Below are 23377 nucleotides of genomic sequence, written 5' to 3'. Positions count from 1 at the left end.
TATATTATATATTATTTTATATATATTCAGTATATTCAGCAGGCTCTCAGTCAGTAACAGCAAACCTGTTAGACCATTGTCTTTTTTCCTATCCTGACTTCTCCAGTCTGCCCCGACTCAGAATTTCTGCCAGTCTTCTACCTTCATCTCCTGCCTGTACCCAGCTCAGGCCATCTCAGAAATCTAGTTACCATACTAGCAGATTAACAGCACAGAGGAGACAAGCTGCCTTCTGTCGTTTCTTGTTCAAAGCTTTCATTCTCTGTATCAGATGAAGAAAAGATACTGTTCATTTCTAGGCCGGAGGGTGCTTAGTCTGCATGGCATCATGGGTTAACTTATTTGTGATGTTCTAGGAAAAAGTGGGTGAAAACAGATGAAGTTTGACTTTTGCCATTCAGAATTAGGAAGATTTTTATAGAGAGACCCAACAGGGAGAAATGCCTTCTTTCAAATATCAAGTTGCAACTTTGAAATACAGTATTGTTACAATTTATTAAAAACACAAAAAATCAACCCCCCCTAAACCTCCAAATAAAATTCATTCTATATATTTTCCCCTACCATAATGCATGTAACCGTGTTCACAGTTTGGGTTTGAATTCTCATAAATACATGTAATTTAGCCTGAGACAGAAGTGCAGTGAAAGCAGAAGTGCAGTGAAAACTTAAATCCAAATAAATGTTTAAAGAAAAGGTTATAAAATATGGAAAGAAAAAACATGCTAGCTCTATGTGGTCCTTCCAAAAAAAGAAAAGTATCAGACAAACTCAGCAATGAGCAATAGAAGTGGTTTCAAATGATAATAATTCAAGAACTTTAAGAACATAACTGAAAATGTTACACTGATATGGCAGTAATATTAAGTAAATCATAAAATGTCATGCAGGTTGGTTTTATGCTGAGACTGTCTTTATAGTTACTGACAGGTTAGTATTTAATTTCAGTTTTACAGGTGAAAATCTTTAGTAATTTCTAGCAATGACAGGAGTGAACTTCCAATAGCTCTAAATAAAATATTAATGCTGCAATTATTCAGAAACATAACAAAAGCACCTTTTTAAAATTCTCACAGAATTTATGCTCATTATCATCAAATTTATGATTAACTAGAAATGCCACTACTATCAATTAATTATATAAAACCCTTTATTTAAATGCCTGACAAAAAATTTTAATTCACATTTCATCTACAATCATTGACCATAACTTTCTAGCATCCGTGTATTTCTAAAATCATGTATTAATATTAAGAATAGTAAAATGGAACTATAGTTTCAAAAAACAGTATTCAGTTTAACCAGATATTAGATAGCTAGGTGTATTCCCACTTCACAGAGTTTAAAATGTTCAGTCTTTTATCTATAAAGATAATGTGGAAAAAAATATGTCTTCTAGGAGTCTATTTTTGTTCCATTGTTAACAATAACTTTTGCAGATAAAGTGACACTCTAATACTATCACTCAAAACAACATGGATCTTAACAGCATACTCCACACATCTATTTAGAGCATTTAGTTTAACATCCTAACATTTTAAAGCCCACAGTTATTGAAATGGCAGTAAAACGTACAATAAAAGAGCATCAGTTACATGAATGTAAATTAAAACACTTTCCCATAAAAAAATAAAGCAGTCTTGTTCAAAGTCACAATTTAGAGTGTGAAAAAATCAGCATATATTTAATTTGTAGGGGTACTTACTACAGTTGCTCCACAACTGTCTGTAGTTACAGTGAAGAATAGTCCTACTATGTGATCTTTATGGATTTCTAGGCCTAAATTCCCACAACCATTTGGTCTCTTTTCTATGAGCCAACAGTAATATTTTAACAGATATGGAGTTAGAACATCATGAAGTTTAAATTAATGATCTTGATATATAGTGATACATGTCTATCTGTCTCTTTTTCAACTGCCTTCTTGTAGAACAATTTCATATATATGGTATCAGGTAAATGATTTGGCAGCAGAAAGAAAACAAATAGTAGGTTAGTATAGGCTGAGTAATTCAATGAAAAAATAAAATAACAGCAATGATAGTAAGGAAAAGGTGTAGCTAGAAGTGAGAATTAACATAACCAAGCTGCTTATCACTGAGGGATGTAGACAGTTCCCTACCCCAGAATGCTCAGAAACTGTTAGGAAAGTATTATTTGTGACCAGAGCTGGGCTGCCTTCTCTTCAGCGCATACCAATATGTTCTAGTGCTTTTAGCTTGAGCTTGAAGATATTCCAAAATAAACAAACAACTCAACTTAAATCATAGAAGGGGGTTCACAGAAGATAGAGGAAACCAGGTTTAAGCTCTTCTCTGCTTGTCTTTAGCAGCAGTCTGGAAGATGAGTTTTCCTCATTTCTGATCATTGTGTTAATCAGGTACCATCTGTGATGCCACAAGTATCTTTCACTTTGAAATAGCTGTCATTATTCCAATGGAAAGTTGTATTTTATCAAGTCTAAATTTATGAAAATCTTTACCAAACACATTTCATAAGAAAATTTCCCATCAATTAAGATAAAGTGCATAGTTTTCTCACAGTGTCAGATGCATATTTTGAATTGATTAATGCCCAAATAACAGCTCAGCTTAGAAACAAAGTAAAAAGCCTGCTCCGTTCACTTCCACATCTGTTTTTTTTCTTTCTATTTTCCATCCAAGTAGAAACCACATTCTCTTTCTTCCAATGGCTGCCTGCAGAGGTAAAGGAAGTTCCCTCATCATGGCTGTCATACAACTTGTCAGGACTCTGTGCTTATGTGAATTCCTGTCTTGCTCTTGTTACTTCTTTCTTCTTGTAAAGTTTCAGCCTGTGGGAGAATGCATTCTCTTTTGGGAGCCCCACATAAAACTAGCACACAAGGGCTGCAGCAGGAAGCAGTGCAGCAGTCCCCTACTCTCTTCCATCACATCCTCTTTCCCACTAGTACCATTTCCTGCTGTTGGAGCAGCTGAAGAAAAATGCATTTAAAAGGGGTGATTTGCTCCATCTCCAACATTTGTTGATGCAATGGTCTGAGTTTGATAGAAAGAGGCAAAAATGGGGCCAATATTTAAAAATATTGTTGCAATTAAGCGCTTTTGAGGAATGAATAGATATAAGATGTCTGTATGTCAGGGAAAGAATTAAGGAAAAATTTTGAGTTAAGGTGCATAACAGCAAAGAGTAATAATCAGAGACCAATGAAATGGAAAATCATTAAAACTAATTTGTTAGAAATTGAAATGTTACAAGGCGGTTACAGTTTTCCAAAGGAAAAATTAGTTCAATTTCACAAGTATTTAGTGAGTGTTAACATTTCATAGTTTTCACTAGAAGATAATTACTGCATACTATTAATTTCTAAATCACGAGCACAAAATGTATGAGTAGATAGTAATTTAGTATGAGGAAAAATGGGCTGCTTGAATTTCAAATTTCAAGAATTAAAATACGATAAGTAAAGAGCTATTTAAATTTTAAAATGGTACTGTAAAGCAGGTCTTTTGAAAAGGTGCTCCACAACCCCAGACAATTCAAGTGATTAAAAAATGGCTGTAGGCACATGTTTTGCTGTGAATATGTATTAACTCAACATATGATAATATGTTATGTTTGCAATCAAAGTATCAGGTGTTTCTATTTGTGCTAAGTCCTTCATCAGGCACAGCTAAATGAGCTTTTGCCACTCTTGATAAGCAGATGACAATTCGAAATCTATTTGTATTTTGTGCTAAGTAAGTCCATTTTAGATACTAGCTTTTTCCTTAGTGCATAGTCTTGTAAAAAAAAAAAAAATTAAAATGTCTAGCACTGGTGCTGCAGACTGGTATTTGCAAGATGTCAAGGAGACAAACACATGCAGCTAAGGCTAGGTACTAATAGTAAAAGAATCATTAAAATAACCTCTTGTTCATTTGACACTTCTACCTCACAAAGGAAAGTATAGTGAATTGTAAGTCAGAGGTACCACTGCATAGAATTCTCCTCCTTCTGTTGCCAAGATGAAATAGTATTACATTTAGCAAGAGTTTATTGAGAATGACAAGTAGACACAAATGTCTTGCTACCTACTTGACTCTAAGTGTCTGTGTCTCCTGTGTGCCAGCTGTGTAGGCAAAAGAAGTGTGGAGACATAGACAGTGTATTTCCTATCAATTATTCATTTACCCCACAACTTTTCTTTTAAGACATAAACATCTCCCATCCTCTTTGTCCTCACTGGTCTGACAGAGAACTGTGGAAAACTAATGTGCTTAGCTCAGGGACATGACCAGCCTGTAGAAGTAGCATCTAGAAGAGGATCTAAATCCTCTAGTACCTTGGGATTTGGGGATTTTTTAATTTTAATTTTAATTTTAATTTTAATTTTAATTTTAATTTTAATTAATATTTAGTGTGCATTTTTCAGATACATTAGTTAGTATAGTATACATTGTTTAGATCAGTTAGTATACATTGTTCAGTTCTATAAAGTGTTCCTTTCAAGCTAATGAATTTAGGTGGGGAGATATACTATTGATAATGGAAGAAAATACTAGCTGTAGGCAACAAAGTGAAAGGCTAAGCATGTTTATCTGAAGAACGATGCTTGTCATGACATTGAAGAATTTCTTTATTGATTTCTTTCAGATGACTAGTAAACTTTGATAAGTCTGAAAAGTATTAACTAATACTAGTTAACATGAAGCTCATCTTCAAAGACTGACCTTTTAAAATAAGCTGTAAATGTTCTTTCAGAGTTAAAGCTGCATGAGTTTTAGTATCAGAAAGAAAAGGAGGTGAAACAAATCTTAGCTTGTGGGTTCCCTCTGGATTTTGGTATGTACTGGGTATCAATCAGATCAGAAGATGAATTTAACATACATAAATTTCTAAACAGCTGTTGGATTTTTAATCTATTGGATTTCTTTAGTAGCCTCTTGAGTAACTGCAGTATGATACACAGAACATTGAAGGTGATGGAAAAATCTCACACTAAGGTAAATAAGCTTGGGATGTGACCTGTAGTTCCTGGACATATTTGAAATCAGCTGGATGACATAACAGAAGTACCCTACAAATTATCACTTTATTGCTTTTTTGGGGTTTTTTCTGTGTGTTGCTCCACATTATGATGTATGCCAGAGATCTCCTAAGATACTTCTTTTAGGACACATAGCTTCAAGACATCTAGGCCTGCTGATTTCAAAATATTTGTTCCTAACAGACATTATCTAATAACCTTCCGTATTGCCAGAGGATTAGAAAAATATTTCATACACAAGAGACATGCATGTCATATTGCTACTTTTCAAAATCAGTAATGTGTTTTTAACATCATTCTTAACATTCTTTCTACTCCTTTCTAATAATGAACTAAAATCATTGCTACAACTTCTTCCTGCCTAATATAGGATTGTCACCTTCCTTTTATCTAGTTAGAGTATCATGTAAACCAGAGTAAACCAGTGATCCCCAAATTTTTGAAGCCCAGGGAAGATTCTGTTGAGCAAGTAAGATGCTGTAACTAACAATACAATTTGCTTTTCCACAATAACCTTCCTTTCTGTCTGTATGTCCTGAAGATGTGACTAATATTAGAGGATCTCACAGGACACGTCTACCACATCTGGGGAACCACAAGCATAAGCAGTCATAAGCAAAGTATCCATGAGGCTACACAGTCATATTTCTTTTCTCTCTAGAATAATGAATCATAAGATTCATTATCTTATGACTGCTAAGAGGTCAGAGAAATATTGTAAGAAATAAAAAAAGTATTTCAATCCTCCCAGCAGAGAGAACATTATTTGCAAATCTCCCACACTCTAGAAATTATTCTACCATGTATTCCTTTACTGTGTTTTAATAGTGATATACAATTCTGTTTTTAAACTTACTTTTATGTGAGAAGAAATAGCTGAAATAGCTACCCCTTCACAACCCAGAATCAGGTATCTGAGGAAGAAGGATGTACATATTTCATTTCTTCTCTGTTTCTGATTGGTTAGCTTGTATGGATACCTATACAGTTGTATGGCTATTGCAAACATCACTAAAATTTCCCCATGCACTTTGTGGGGACCTATATTCTTTTAGGTTTTTAGTGGTTATAGATCTTAAAGACCAGTCCAACAAGGTGTTTAAACAGACCCTTAAGACTACCCAAGCTGCAATTTAGTGATAGTATATTTTCTTCAGTTAGAAGAGGTTAGAAAAGCACTGTCTAAAACATAGGGGTCTAAAGCTTCAGTAGACACACAAGGTCCCAGCCATTGTTAAGCATACACTTAATGCCTACCAAAAGCCATTTAAGATCCATAAAACAGGTATTTCAGAGTTTAAAACCTCTCTTTGGAAAGCCTACTCAGACTCACAGAATAATATAGGGTGAAAGAGACAGCTGGAAGTCATCTAGTTCAACTGCTTTCTGAGACTAAGGCTAGCTTTGAAGCTAGATAAGGTTGCTCAGGGTCTTGTCCAGCTGAATTTTCAGCATCTACAAGGGTAGAGATTCCACATACTTTGGCCATCCTGTTGCAGTGCTGTCTCTGTGATTTTTTTTTCCTTATATCTAGCCAAAATTTTCAGTGTTGCAACTTGTTCCTTATATATTTTACATTAAAAAAAATAGCATTCAAAACCTTCTGCCCTGGTAAGCAGTACTATTTTCTGTTCACCTTTGGACTCCATGAAATTTACAGCCTGGTTTTGTAATGACCCAATGTCAGTGGGAAATACTGAAAATACTTTTCATTCTGGTTATGAGGTCAGCTTCAAAGCACACATATGGTAGTCACTTGCATAAAGCAGCAAAGTGCCAGAGGCATGAGAAGCAGCAATAACAACCCATTTAGGCCATTATGCAAACCACTCTTTTAGATTAAAATAGCAAACTATGTGCCTAAGTCAATAACAATGTTTGAGATTCAACCACAGTTTCAGAGAGGCACATAGCAAAATAGAGAGAGACCTTTTTCTGTTGTTTCTTACATGCTTTTTAACAGCTGACAGATGCTGGAAACCACAGTCAAGACATCTTTTTCTTTGCTGTTTTTTTCACGCAGGATCTTATGTCAGCTAACTTCTAGGCACTGCAGTGTTGAGAATCAAGTTACCTAAATGCATTTGCTAAATCTGATCTTTTTTTATTTAGTTTTGAGAAGGAAGATTAAGACACTTATCTCTGGAGTATGGAAGAATATCACAAATATGACACATAAAACCAAGTGAACTACTTTATGGCCTTTTTCCAATGGACCATTCCATCTGCATCATTATGTCTGTTTAGTTTGCTTTCTATTTGCTGATGTGCATTACACAATAAGTTTCTCAGGCCAAACTTTTTTCCATTTATTTTACAGAATTCACTTTTGTATGTCATAAAGTCAAATATTTTAAGTAAAAAACACGTGTTCCGAGAAAGCAATGCAGAGAAGAAGCAGGAAGAATTGATTCTCTTATTCACACAGTACTAATTTACTTCTTTTATCCTGTCCTCACTCAATGAATTTTAACAGCTCACATTTAAAAACTTACTGAAAAATAGCTCTTGCATATAGACCTTAATTTCCTTCTAACTCCATTGCAAAGATGGCAATTGGGATAGGTCAAACCACAAAATAAATTTTTTAAATGATTTATCTTCTCTGCAAAAAGAATTGAAAAGGCTGAAAGTAGAAAGACTGTTCAGATCCCTGCTGGCAAGACAATATCTGGTGATAAAAGAAGAATATCTACTAAACTTCAGTACCACCTGTCACCACCATCTCAGAAATATTGAGCATTAATGAAGAAGACTCACAGAGTGTACGCGTATATAAAACTTGTTAGTTTTGACTTGAACTGCAAGATATTGTTATGGCTTAGACTTGTTCTTTATTTTGTGGTAGTATTTTGTTTTGTTTTGGTTTTTTTTTTAATCCAAAGAATGTCTACAGGCATGATGATAACTTACACAATGCTTCAGAAATATGCCACAGAGAGCATGACCTAGAATCATCAGATTTTTAGTGGTCATATTTTTAAAGGTTTAAAAAACAGGAAACAGAGACATTAATTCAGGTGCAGAATAACTAATAAGTACAGTAATATTAATAAGAAATAATCTTTCTCAATCTACAGAGGAGGTATTTCCTGTTTCTGTAAATATCACTGGACTTAACATAACCTTTCCTTAAACTTCTAGGAACCTCCCTGCCAAACAAAGTGTATGATGGTAATCCTTAGTTCATGTGGAATATTTTTTCATGAGGAGATCTTCAGACATATTGTAAAGGAGGTCAGTGTAATTCTTCTGATTTAAAAATACACAGTTCACACATTAATATTTCTAGGCAGGATGTAAAACATTTTTGAAAAAAACACATTACATCACACTGTTGTGGTTTAACCCCTGTTGGCAACCAAACACCACACAGATGTTCACTAACCCTCCCCTGCCCAGTGGGATGGGGGAGACAATCAGAAGAGCAAAAGTAAGAAAACTGGTGGGTTGAGATAAGAACAGTTTAATAATTGAAATATAATAATAATAATAATTATAATAATAATAATAATAATAATAATAATAGCAGTAGTAATAATAATTGTAATGAAAAGGAGAACAACAAGAGACAGAAAATAAAAACAGGGAAAAAAAAACCTACGATGCAACCGCTCACCACCCGCCAACCGACGGCCAGCCAGTCCCTGAGCAGTGATCGCTGTCCCCTGGCCAACTCCCCCCCAGTTATATACTGAGCATGACGTCATATGGTATGGAATAGCCCTTTGGTCAGGTTGGATCAACTATCTTGGCTATGCCCCATCCCAGTTTCTTGTGCACCTGGCAGAGCATGGGAAGCTGAAAAATCCTTGACTAGTGTAAGCAGTACTTAGCAACAACTAAAACATCAGTGTGTTATCAGCATTATTGTCCTACTAAATCCAGAACACAGCACTATGCCAGCTACTAGGAAGAAAAATAACTCTTTCCCAGCCGAAACCAGGGCACACATATATCACATATCAGACATTTTATTATGTAATTAAATTTGCAATGAAATCTTAAAAAGAATAGTGTGACAGTCATTAAGACATCCTGGAAAATTCAGACTATTGTACTAATCTTATAAACACTTTTAAGAGCGTGTTAGTGATTGGACTCATGGCACAACTGACTTTCTCCTGCAGAATTGAAATCAGTTGGAGACAATCAAATTAAAACATCCAATACTTCAATATAATCAAATAATACATTTTTTTTTTTATGTTGCATTCCCTCCCCTTTCCCAAGAGAAGGAGCAAAAACTTACTTTACCGAAACCAAGTATCTTGGCTTTACAGTTCACCCAAGGACTGATAAGGTGACACTGACCAACACCAACTGATCCTGGTCCAATATGAAATTCCTTAGAACTACTAAAGATTTCACAGGAAACTAAGGAGGCCACAATTAGCTGAGTATCGGTACACAAGACAGATGTAGAAACCATTTATAATTTTAAAGTTATGTTGTACAAGGATCACATTAATTAATGGTATTTTCCATAAGGAGAGCAGGCTGGCCACTGGGTAATTTTACATCTACTGAAGCAAGCAAAATTTAATTTGGAAATGTACAGATTAAAAGCCTCAACCTAGAAGTCAATTACTCAATTGACCCAGCTGAAATTCCCAAGAAAGAAAATAATTAGAGAGACTGTGAAGGCACTTAAGGAAGCTGTCAGAGGTCACACAGGTAGCTGAGGAACTGAGATCATATTTACAACTAAAATACAGAGAAAAGAAAAAGAAAAAGAAAAAGAAAAAGAAAAAGAAAAAGAAAAAGAAAAAGAAAAAGAAAAAGAAAAAGAAAAAGAAAAAGAAAAAGAAAAAAGAAAAGAAAAGAAAAGAAAAGAAAAGAAAAGAAAAGAAAAGAAAAGAAAAGAAAAGAAAAGAAAAGAAAAGAAAAGAAAAGAAAAGAAAAGAAAAGAAAAGAAAAGAAAAGAAAAGAAAAAAAAGAAAAGAAAAAAGAAAAGAAAAAAGAAAAGAAAAGAAAAGAAAAGAAAAGAAAAGAAAAGAAAAGAAAAGAAAAGAAAAGAAAAGAAAAGAAAAGAAAAGAAAAGAAAAGAAAAGAAAAGAAAAGAAAAGAAAAGAAAAGAAAAGAAAAGAAAAGAAAAGAAAAGAAAAGAAAAGAAAAGAAAAAAAAGAAAAGAAAAGAAAAGAAAAGAAAAGAAAAGAAAAGAAAAGAAAAGAAAAGAAAAGAAAAGAAAAGAAAAGAAAAGAAAAGAAAAGAAAAGAAAAGAAAAGAAAAGAAAAGAAAAGAAAAGAAAAGAAAAGAAAAGAAAAGAAAAGAAAAGAAAAGAAAAAGAAAAGAAAAGAAAAAGAAAAAAAAATATTTCGGTTGGAAGGGACCTACAACAATCATCTAATCCAACTGCTTGACAACTTCAGGGCTGACCAAAAGTTAAAGCTCGTTATCAAGGGCATTGTTCAAATGCCTCTTAAACACTGACAAGCATGGGGCATCAAACACCTCTCTAGAAAGCCTGTTCCAGTGTTGTGACCACCCTCTCAGTAAACAAAGTCTTCTTAATGTCAAGTCTAAACCTCCCCTGATGCAGCTTTGAACCATTCCCACGTGTCCTACCACTGAGTACCAGGGAGAAGAGATCAGCACCTCCCTCTCCACTTCCCCTCCTCAGGAAGCTGTTGAGAGCAATGAGGTCATTCCTCAGCCTCCTTTCCTCCAAACTAGACAAACCCTGGGTCCTTAGCTGCTCCTAGGACATGGCTTCCAGCCCTTTCACCAGCTTTGTTGCACTCCTCTGCTCTCCTCCTTTTATTCTGATTAGTCATACTAACAAAAATAATGTGGAGACAGATAAAAGACAGAACATCATCACTGGCATAAACATCTGGGACTGTTCAGCCTAGAGAAGATAATGTTCGGGGGGTGGGGGTGGGGATTTATTCATATATGTAAATACTTGAAGGGAGGTGCAAAGAGGACAGAGCCAGGCTCTCTTCAGTGGTGTCCAGTGACAGGATCAGAGGCAATGGGCACAAACTGAAATGGAGGAAGTTCCCTCTGAACATCAGATAACTATTGTTATCTCTTTGAGTATCATTAACAGAACTTCCCATACCTCCACTGACAACACCAGTGCCAGGCAATGATGAGTTCATCATGGCAATCTTCACTAAATCATTGTGATTACTTAATTTTAAGAAGCTGTATGTGCCCTATAGCTTTATAAATTTTATTAACCTCTACTTATACCCTGTTTTAGTCTATTACAGTAATTACCTAGAAGATAAATACACCTTTCTAACAGATTTCTAAAACACCACAAAACTAAAAAAAACTTCAGTTTTGTAATGTTTCAATTTTCATTTTATCTTTCATTTGTCTTGAGGAAAATATTGGAGAAAATGTGAGCATAACAGGGTTAACATCTATATGGGTTTTATATTTCCTGGTAGCTGACACTAAAACATTTCAGTTTACCTTAAGTTAAAAGAAAGTTCATGACTTTTTATGCAACTTTTGTTTATCCCTCCCATCCACATGCGCTTCAGGCAAGATGTGGGATGAGAAATTGAAAGGTCACATACTTTTGTATTTCAGGATACTCTGAGGTTCCTTTAGTTCTTTCAGAAGGTTACAGAAGATGTGATAAACATTAAGATACAGGCCACATTACCTTTGGTCTTTGTTTTTTTCCTGCTGTGTTTGCCAAAGTAGATTACATTTCATTCCTTCATATACGCCTAGTATTGAAGATATGACAGATTGATGGAGAAATTAAAGTTTTATTTCTTCAATAGTCTTGCTGTTTTTAGAACATCAACAGTTGTCAGCTGTACATAGCCAATACTGTATAAATCATGAAGGTAGACACCACAGAGCAGGGGAGTGAAAGTGTTATTACAATCTGCCAAAAAAAATTGCTACATTAGGTAACTCAATCATTTTCTCTGAGTGTATTTACTGTAACAGGCTTCTAATGAAGTGATTTTATGATGAACTTCAAATATAAATTTTCTGAGACATACCTAACCTATTTCTAATATGGAAAATACTGGTTCTTACAGTACGAATGACACTGTGTGACTTCAACTTCCTTCTATGACCTGATGACCCACCTGGTGGATGAAGGAAAAACTGTGGATGTCATCTACCTGGACTTCAGTAAAGCCTTTGACACCGTCTCCCACAGCATTCTCCTAGGGAAGCAGTCTGCTCATGGTTTGGATGGGCGTACTCTTCGCTGGGTAAAAAACTGGCTGGATGGCTGAGCCCAGAGAGTAGTGGTGAATGGAGTTAAATCCAGTTGATGACTGGTCACAAGCAGTGTTCCCCAGGGCTCTGTTTTGGGGCCAGTTCTGTTTCATTTCTTTATCAACAATCTGGATGAAGGGAATGAGTGCACCCTCAGTAAGTTTGCAGATGACACCAAACTGGGTGGGAGTGTCGATCTGCTGGAGGGTAGGATGGCCCTGCAGAGGGACCTGGACAGGCTGGATCGATGGGCCGAGGCCAACTGTATGAGGTTTAACAAGGCCAAGTGCCGGGTCCTGCACATGGGTCACAACAACCCCATGCAGCGCTACAGGCTTGGGGAAGAGTGGCTGGAAAGATGCCCGGCAAAAAAGGACCTGGGGGTGGTGGTCGATGGCCATCTGAGCATGATCCAGCAGTGTGCCCAGGCGGCCAAGAAGGCCAACAGCATCCTGGCTTGTATCAGGAATAGTGTGTGGCCAGCAGGAGCCAGAGAGGAGATTGTCCCCCTGGACTCAGCACTGGTGAAACTGCACCTGGAATACCATGTCCAGTTTTGGGCCCCTCACTACAGGAAGAACATTGAGGTGCTGGAGCGTGTTCAGAGAAGGGTAAAAAAGGTGGTGAAGGGTCTGGAGAACAGGCCTTATGAGGAACGGCTGAGGGAACTGGGACTGTTTGGAGAAGAGGAGGCTGAGGGGAGACCTTATCACTGTCTACAACTGCCTGAAAGGAGGTTGCAGTGAGGTGAGTGTTGGTGTCTTCTCCCACGTAGTTAGCGATAGGATGAGAGGAAATGGGCTCAAGCTGCACCAGGGGAGCTTAGATTGGATATTAGGGAAAATTTGTTCACGGAAAGGGTAGTCAAGCATTAGAACAGGCTGCCCAGAGAGCTGGTTGTGTCACCATCCCTGGAAGTGCTCAAAAAATGTGTAGACATGGCACTTGGGGACGTGGTTTTGTGGGCATGGTGGTGTTGGGTTGATGGTTGGACTGATGATCTTAGAGGTCCTTTGCAATCTTAATGATTCCTAGTTTTTACTTTCATTATAACTAATCCATCCACCAAGCCAGGAAACATGAAATTGCTACTCTCCCCTTAATTGGTGGACTTGGTAATGTTAGGTTAATGGTTGGACTGGATGATCTTAAAGGTCTTGTCCAACATAAATGATTCTACCATTCTGTGATTCATTAATAATTACACACATCAAGGTTCTGAAGTGCAAGTTATTGCCGTAGTACAAATAATCATTACTGCCCAGTGCAATCCAGTTTATTCGTATCTCTATGCAGGTGATGTACACACGGGATTAAACAGCTCATCTCCAACAGTTACAATACATAAAGTACACACTAGATAGAGTAATTGCTAGATCCCGGAAAAGTCAAAGACATGCTGACCAAGTAAGCATGGAGAGTTATGGGACTTTTCTTTCAGTTTTCATGATGTTTTAATAACAAGAAATATCTGCTGCAAACCAGATTCCCTAGAATTCTGGATGTGCCTCATACAGCTATATTGGTGACAATTATGAATCTGACAAATACAGGTGGGGTTCTTTTCTTCTGTTGAAGTATGTATTTGATTTTACCTATGAATACATTGATCATTCTTCCAGGCTATGCTATGTTAATACTGTAATCTAAATGCTCCTAAACAAAATATTTTGTTCAAAGCTATCGTGCCTTTCAGTTCCAGGTCTCCCTACAGGACATTTGACATTATTGGGTACAGACAGTCCCTTCATCTGTAGAAAAACACAATTGTACTGCACAGCTCTACCTCTCTGGGTATAGCAATGTAGCCTGCAAGTCTGAGGAAATTATTCTTGTTTAGCATGTTGTAATTTCTTGCTAGTAGTAACGATATCTTAGAAGAATATAATTTCATTTTGCCATTTGCTTTGCTGTGCTCCCTACTAAATTGAGAAAACATCTGCACTGTGAAATTTTTCAGTTTTCTACCTCACTGCCAGGTCTCAGTCTCCTGAATGTCTGTATTGCATAGGATTGTGGCTTCTCTTCTCTGGGAAGAAAAACAGTCTTCTCCAAGAACAAAGTGCAATTGTTTGATTCTGAGGATAGTTCACTCCAAGTACTCCTTCAATAATATTTACAGGTGGGAATGCACCACGTTTATGTCCCTCTGCTCTACTTTGTGAACTACACTATTCTGTCTGATATTGCACTTTTGAGCACCTCTAGAGCTTTTCTGACATTCTGTCACACCTCAGTTCCTCTGGTATGTATCACAAGTACTCTACTGGAGCATGCTTGATCCTTCATTTTAACTCAGAAACTTAGAATTGAAATGCCCCCTGATATTTTAGTTATGTCTGAGAATCTCCAGACACCATGCAAGACTCAATCAGCTCTGGAAGTGGCTAATACTAAGATGTGTGAACCACAGTAACTTTACAACCTTGGGCTAGGGGCTAGGGCTTATTCCTTGTAGTAGAAGCATTTAGCACTGTGGAAGTAGCCGTATAATCTAGTTCAGTATTAACACAGATTTTTCAAATCTTTGTACAGAGTCTACCAACCTGGTGTTATGCTTCCCTTTCCATTACATATGCAGCATACAAGACCTTTGTTCCCTTAAGGGAATTACATCACGAGCCAAGGATGAGACTGACATCCAAGTAAACTGGTCTGAAACTCTGAAGGATAAGAACGAAAAACCTGCTTTTAGAACTTGATATTTCTATCAAACTTAATTTAGATTTGTCCACCTGCACCTCTCACTAATAGTTTCGTTACATCAGTATTCCCACAGATAACCTTTCTGAGACTAGCTTTAATAGAAGTAAGAGAATTACATGTGTTACTCTTTCTCTCTACTTGAAAGACCAAAGATGGTCAACAACTAAAGAGCAAATGTTGCTACACAAGGAGCAAGAACATTCCTTCAAAGATCTGAACAAACAAAAACTGCTGACAAGAGCTTGTGGTAGAGAAAATAAAAAGGTACAGACATGACTGAATCAAAAGCAGTTCAAACTGTGAAAATATTTATTAACATAGCTCCCAGACTGTATTAATTCCTTGTCATTTCTAAGTCTTTGAGATATTTCACAAGTGCCACATCTCCTAAACAATAAAGCCCCCCCCAGAAGCTATAATTTCAAAGAAGCAAGAAAAAATATACCTATCACTTGGATCCATGTAAAATAAAGCTTTTTATCAAATAACAAACCACAGTTTTTGTTTTCTTGACAGAAAGCTTCTTCCTGCCACCATTATTCTGGTTATTGGCACCTATCAAATATGCTTTAAAATATCATTAAATCTGTCCGAAATTACAATTTTGCAAATTAAAAGAAACAAACTATAGCAAAAAGGGCTAGGAAAATAGCAAGAGCTCAATCCACTTTCCTTTAAACAGGAAAAAAAATCAAAACCAAACCAAACCCTAACCCAAAACAAAAACAGTAATTACAAGAGTTGTATAAGACAAATGTTATAAAGGAAGATAGCAAAAAGGTAAACATTAGTTTTATTATTTGGTTTCTTTTCACTCATACTGGTTTGAAACTGCACAGTTAAAATGTACAGTTTATGGCAATTAATGGAATGTTGCAAACAATATTGACTACAACCTAAGCCCACTGAGTAGCTTCTTTTTTGAAGGCTGTCTATTCAGTGCTATGCTACTATGACTAGTAGATACCATTTATAATGTGCTAAATTTTGCTGAAGATTTTAAGTACAGTATCACAAGCCAGCCATTGAACACTGTTTTTATTCTTAGAACTACTGCAAAATATGAAAGAGGAAGTTTTGTGATGAATTGAAGGAATATATAACAAATAAACAGCCTTGACAACCTTGTTCTTCATATAACAAAATCCCCAAAAGATTTTGTAATTATTCTAAGAATACTTGGTGAGGCAAAAAATCTATAATTTCTCTATGCTATATATGGCAGATAATTACTATTAGCATTGTCAGGTTGCTATCATGATATATAGTAACGTATTTGATTAAGATAAGTAGCAAGCAGACATTTTAACATTCTTATTTACAAAGAAAGGATACTTGACAGTGAGCAAAGAAAAAAGATAAATTTGTTGGTCACTTATGACTTCCCCTCAGCAAAATTTATTACAAAAGGAAGACCAGTCATGATATTTAAGTGTACATGACACAAGTATACGTTCCTAAGGCAGTCTGTTTGCAAGCAATCTGTGACAGACAAAAGTGCTATGAAATAAACTGGAGTTGACAGAGTCCATAAAACAAGCTGTGCACTTGCCTGAAGATGTAAAGTACCAGACAAAAGTCTGTAAACACTGAAAGTCTAAATGTAGGGTACTATGTCCTGTGCTTTTAAAGGGGTATGGATACGTACAGAAAATATTTTATATTTTCTGAAGGAACCAAAATGGACTTTCACTCCTTGGTCAGAATGTAAGGTCAAGAGGAGAAAAACAAAACACAATTCAAAACAAAAGCTCCCAAAGAGTACAGAGGGCTTGGGGAAATGAGGGCTTGTTTAATGAATGCAGGCATCTTGACTCTCAATTAAAGAACATTTCAGTCATATAGAAGTGATTACCCTCAGCAATTTGAGACTTCTGTAAGAGGTCTATCTTTCAGAAGGCTTCCTTAAACATTTCTTGACAATCAGACCTTGAAGTCAATTGAATACATGTATATTGAGTTATAAAAACAATACACACTTTTTTTTCCTCTCCTGTCTTGATTTTTGTGCAGCTGGAAGAGACCCCCAATGTAAGTGTCTTTACTAGCCTAGACCCTGCTCAAAGAGAATGTTGTTGAAGATAAATACATGGTAATATTCCATGAGTAGGACTGATTATGGTCAGCTTTTAGCAGCTACCTTGCTTTAGACTTCTTTCTGATAAAGGTTCTGCAGCTGTACAAAGTCTCAAAACAAATAATTTTTCGATTTTTTCTTTTCCATTAGGCATAGGAAAGAACCCCATTTGGAGCTCTGTCATAAAAACAGAGAGACTAATTTGGACTGTAAATCAGGGTAAGGCTCTGAGCTGGTGTGATACTGGAAGCTATGGACAGGCTTAATGAACAAAACTATAAAGATCAGTGTTCAGTCTAACAAGTGTTTCTACTTTTGGTGGCTGGTATGAAGTTTGAAGCAAATTCCATGTTTAAAGAGATGGTGAAATAGTAAACTGGACACAGAGCAGGAGTCCTGGCACAATCCTACCGTATGAGAACACTGCAAGATTCAAGACCAACCTGACATTTTCAAGATGAAATATTAAGACAAGACATACGATAAGCTCAGAATAGTGTATAACTACAGATGCCATCATAATTTCTTGGTATACCTAAGAAGGTCTGCTTATTCCCATAATACTTCATTCAACGTTACAGCTTTTATTGCCTTTCAAGCCTCACGTAGTTTGAACACAATTGCTTTATAGCAGCTACATCCTCTTGTAATAAGTGCCCGTGACAAATATACAGTTGCTGTTTTTTATACAATCTGTCAAAGGGATTTCTGGTAAGTAAATCATGTTGGTCAAGACATCCTCTTTTACATTTCAACATATTAGTGCAGCATTTAAAATGCATTCCATCTGTAAGGGCCATACATATCCTGTACCTGCAGGTACAATATGCAATGAGGATCCATCTCCTTTACTTACCATCTGGCTTTGTCTGTCTTGTAATATGCTATCACCATGTGTACTGAAAGATAACAGGCTTTTTATTAACCATGCGAGGCCTCAGAAATAGGATTGGTAAGGCTTCCTTAGCCTGGACTTATATTGGCCTGCCAGAATCTTGCTTCTCTATCTGTTACAACTCTGGAATGACCAAATAGCTACTACCTCTTACAGTTTTGGTTTAGCTGGGCAATTGTGCAATGTAGCACCTACTGTTCTTATAATTTTGATACATTTCTGTAACTAATAGGAAGTAATAGCTGGGTTTTTATATGTGCGTTCACACTGAGGAATACAAGCATAGGATGATAGCAGAGATCTTGAAAATATGAACACAACAGGAAACCAGAAGCTCCAGGAAAGAAATAAATTATTAGTGGTCAATTACTGTTCATTAAAGCAAGGAAGCCTTGGGAACTGGGTAACACTGGCTTTAGGGGTGACAGAGGGAACACAGAACAAGTATCCAGCATGTGTAAAAGCAAACACATACAGTGAATTCTGATATCATAGAATCATAGAATCATTTAGGTTGGAAAAGACCTTTAAGATCATCAAGTCCAACCATTAACTTAGCACTGACAAGTGCAACACTAAACCACATCTCTTAAGTGCCCTGCTTACACATCTTTTAAATACCTCCAGGGATGGTGACCCAACCACCTCTCTGGGCAGCCTGTTCCAATGCTTGAAAACCCTTTCTGTGAACAAATTTTTCCTAATACCCCATCTAAACCTCCCTTGGTGCAACTAGAGGCCATTTCCTCTTGTCCCATCACTTGTGACTTGGGAGAAGAGACCAACACCCACCTCACTATAACCTTGTTTCAGGGAGTTGTGGAGAGCGATGAGGTCTCCCCTCAGCCTCCTCTTCTCTAAGCTAAACAGCCCCAGTTCCCTCAGCTGCTCCTCACAAGACCTGTGCTCTAGACCCTTCACCAGCTTTGTTGCCCTTCTCTGAACACGCTCCAGCAACTCAATGTCTTTCTTGTAGTGAGGGGCCCAAAACTGGACACAGGATTCCAGATGTAGCCTCACCAGTGCTGACTACAGGGCCATGATCACTTCCCTGCTCCTGCTGCCCACACTATTCCTGATACAAGACAGGATACTGTAGTCGTTCTGGGCCATCTGGGCACACTGCTGGATCATGTTCAGCTGGCTGTTGTCGACCAACACCCCCACGTCCTTTTCCGCCAGGCAGCTTTCCAGCCACTCTTCCCCAAGCCTGTAGCATTGCTTGGGGTTGCTGTGACCCATGTGAAGGACCTGGCACTTGGCCTTGTTGAACCTCATGCAACTGGCCTCAGCCTATCAATCCAGCCTCTCCACATCCTTCTGCAGAGCCTTCCTACCTTCAAGCAGATCAACACTCCTACCCAACTTGATGTCATCTGCAAAATTACTGAAGGTGCACTCGATCCCCTCCTCCAGATCATTGATAAAGATATGAAACAGAACTGGCCCCAAGACAGAGCCCTGGGGAACACCGCTTGTGACCGGCCACCAACTGGACTTAACTCCATTCATGGGAACTCTTTGTGGCCAGCCATCCAGCCAGTTTTTTACCCAGCGAAGAGTATGCCCGTCCAAGCCATGAGCAGACAGTTTCTCCAGGACAATGCTGTGCGAAATGATGTCAAAGGCTTTATTAAAGTCCAGGTAGATGACATCCACAGCCTTTCCCTCATCCACTAAGTGGGTCACCTTGTCATAGAAGGAGATCAGGTTAGTCAAGTGGGGTCTGCCTTTCGTGAACCCATGCTGACTAGGCCTGATCTCCTGGTTGTCCTGTACATGCCACATGAAGACACTCAAGATGATCTGCTCCATAACCTTCCCAAGCACCAAGGCCAATCTGACAGGCCTGTAGTTCCCCAGATCCTCCTTCTGGCCCTTCTTGTAGATGGTCATCACATTTGCTAACCTCCAGTCAACTGGGACCTCCCTGTTTTAGCCAGGATGGCTGATAAAGGATTGAAAGTGGCTTGGTGAGAACCTCCACAGCTCCCTCAGTGCCCTTGGCTGGATCCTATCCAGCCCCTTATACTTGTGTGTGGCTAAGCAGTGTAGCATGTCACTAACCATTTCCCCTTGGATTACAGGGGCTTCATTCTGCCCTCTATCCCTGTCTTCCAGCTCAGGGGGCTGGGCACCCCAAGAACAACTGGTCTTACTGTTAAAGACTGAGGCAAAGGCAACATTAAGTACCTCAGCCTTTTCCTCATCCTTTGTCACTATGTTTCCCCCTGCTTCCAATGAAGGAAGTCACTGAGGCGAAGGGCTCCGGAGCGGACACTCGTGCCCGGGCACCCTTGCTGAGGCGGCAAAAACAAAGCGCGAAGGGCAGGAGCGGGCAGCCCAGCCCCCCTCCCAGAGCGGGAAAGAGCGGGAAAGGGTGAGCTGCTGACGTGCGGCAGCTCTGACGCGGCGTGGGCGGGGCCAGGAGTGACGGCGGGCAAACCCCCCCCACCTATAAAAGCAGCCCCCAGGGAGCGCGGCGACCAGGACGGGCAAACAGGGCGTGGCGCGTCAGGAGGGCGTGGCGCGTCAGTTCGCGCAGTCAGGGCGCGCAGGAAAGGCTGAGTGTCCCCCCCTCCAAGTTCCAAAGGGGAACCCAGGCAGTGGTCACCGTCCTCCCAGGAGAACACCTGGCAGCCATGGTCACCACCCGCCCGAAAGCCGCCGCCAAAAGGAATGCGGCGACCCAGACGGAGCTCCCGCACAGACACGCGGCCGTCCAGGTCACTGGCTGCAGGGAGTGCCTGGGCCTGTCGCTTGTGCCAGACGGCAGCGGGGACGGCAAATGTCTTCGGTGTGAGCAGGTGGATGATCTGCTCAGCCTGGTGGCAGAGCTGAAGGAGGAGGTGGAAAGGCTGAGGAGCATCAGGGAGTGCGAGCAGGAGATAGACTGGTGGAGCCGCACCCTGCCCTCCCTGGGGCCAGGGCAGCAGGCGGAGGCCCCACAAGGAGCAGAGGATCCCCTGCCCTCTTGCCGGCAAGCAGAAGGAGGGGATCCAGGAGACGGGGGGGAATGGAAACAGGTCCCTGCCCGGGGAGGCAGGCGAATCCCCTCCCGGCCTCCCTCACCTCCCCAGCTGCCCCTACACAACAGATACGAGGCTCTGGAGGTTGAGGGCCAGGCAAGCGGGGAGGGAGGTGAAGGGGAAGGTCCAGCCAGGGGGTTGCCGAGGGCCAGTCAGTCACCCCCACGGATTACGACTGCCCCTGTTAAGAAAAAAAGGAGGGTGATTGTGGTGGGGGATTCCCTCCTGCGGGGAACTGAGGGCCCGATCTGCCGCCCGGACCCATCCCACAGGGAAGTCTGCTGCCTCCCTGGGGCACGGGTTAGGGACATTACGAGGAAACTGCCTGACCTCGTGAGGCCCTCTGATTATTACCCACTGCTGGTTATACAGGTGGGCAGTGATGAGATTGCAGAGAGAAGTCCTAGGCCAATGAAGAGGGACTTCAGGGCACTGGGGCGATTGCTCGCAGGATCGGGAGCACAGGTTGTGTTTTCCTCTATCCCGTCAGTGGCAGCAAGGAACACTGAAAGGAATGGGAAAACTCACCTGATTAACAGGTGGCTCAGAGGCTGGTGCCATCGCTGGAATTTTGGGTTCTTCGATCACAGGGAGGTCTACACGGCACCGGGCCTGCTGGCGGCTGATGGAGATCAGCTGTCTCCAAGGAGGAAAAGGATTCTCGCCCAAGAGTTGGCGGGACTCATTGAGAGGGCTTTAAACTAGGTTTGAAGGGGGAAGGGGATATAAACAGGCCCGCTAGTAAGGAGCCCAGGGGCAGCATGGCAACATTGGGGGCAAAATCGACAGCCCAGCTTAAGTGCATGTACAGCAATGCACGTAGCATGGGCAACAAACAGGAGGAGCTGGAGGCCCTTGTGCAGCAGGATGGCTATGACATAGTCGCCATCACGGAAACGTGGTGGGACGACTCTCATGACTGGAGTGCTGCACTGGAGGGCTATAAGCTCTTCAGAAGGGATAGGCAGGGTAGGAAAGGCGGTGGGGTGGCTCTGTATGTTAGGGAGTGTTTCGACTGCATAGAGCTTGACAGTGGTGATGACAAGGTGGAATGCTTATGGGTAAGGATGAGGGGGAAGGCTGGAAAGGCGGATGTCCTGTTGGGAGTCTGCTATAGACCACCCAACCAGGAGGTAGAGGTAGATGAGGCATTCTATAAGCGGCTGGCAGAAGTGTCGCAATCGCTAGCCCTTGTTCTCATGGGGGACTTCAACTTGCCAGACATCTGCTGGAAATACCACACAGCAGAGAGGCAGCAGTCCCAAAAGTTCCTAGAGCATGTGGGGGATAACTTTCTAATGCAGCTGGTAAGCGAGCCTAACAGGGGAGGTGCCCCGCTTGACCTGCTGTTTACCAACAGAGAAGGGCTTGTGGGAAATGTCGAGGTCGGAGGCCGTCTCGGGCTTAGCGACCACGACATGATAAAGTTCTCAATTTTGGGTGATGCTAAGCGGAGGGGCATCAAAACTATTACCATGGACTTCCGGAGGGCAGACTTTGCCCTCTTCAGGACCCTGGTTGGGAAAGTCCCTTGGGAGGCGGTCCTGAAGGGCAAAGGGGTCCAGGAAGGCTGGGCCTTCTTCAAGAAGGAAGTCTTAAGGGCGCAGGAGCGGGCTGTCCCCGTGTGTCGTAAGACCAACCGGAGGGGAAATCGACCCGCCTGGCTGAATAGGGAGCTTTTGCGGGGACTCAGGGAAAAAAGGAGAGTCTACCGCCTTTGGCAGAAGGGGCGGGCAGCTCAGGAGGAGTACAGGGATCTTGTTAGGTCATGCAGGGAGGAAATTAGAAAGGCAAAAGCCCAGCTAGAACTCAATCTGGCCAGTGCTGTAAAAGACAATAAAAAATGCTTTTATAAGTACATCAGCAATAAAAGGAGAGCCAAGGAGGATCTCCATTCTTTGCTGGATGTGGGGGGGAACATTGTCACCGAGGACAAGGAAAAGGCTGAAGTACTTAACGCATTCTTTGCCTCTGTGTTCAACAGCCAGACCGGTCATCCCCAGGGTACTCAGGCCCCTGAGCTAGAGGATAGGGATAGGGACCAGAATGGAGCCCTCATAGTCCAGGAGGAAGCAGTTAATGACCTGCTATGCCACCTGGACGCTCACAAGTCTATGGGGCCAGATGGGATCCACCCAAGAGTACTGAGGGAGCTGGCAGAGGAGCTTGCCAAGCCACTTTCCATCATCTATCAGCAGTCCTGGTTAACAGGGGAGGTCCCTGATGACTGGAGGCTTGCCAATGTGACGCCCATCTACAAGAAGGGCCGGAAGGAGGACCCGGGGAACTACAGGCCTGTCAGCCTGACCTCGGTGCCGGGGAAGATTATGGAGAGGTTCATCTTGAGCGAACTCCACAGGCAAGTACAGGTCAACCAGGGGATCAGGCCCAGCCAGCATGGGTTCACAAAAGGCAGGTCCTGCTTGACCAACCTGATCTCCTTCTATGACCTGGTGACC

This window comes from Pelecanus crispus, chromosome 2 (assembly GCF_030463565.1).
Source record: "Pelecanus crispus isolate bPelCri1 chromosome 2, bPelCri1.pri, whole genome shotgun sequence".
Classification (NCBI taxonomy): Eukaryota; Metazoa; Chordata; class Aves; order Pelecaniformes; family Pelecanidae; genus Pelecanus; species Pelecanus crispus.
This window is presented reverse-complemented; position numbering follows the sequence as displayed.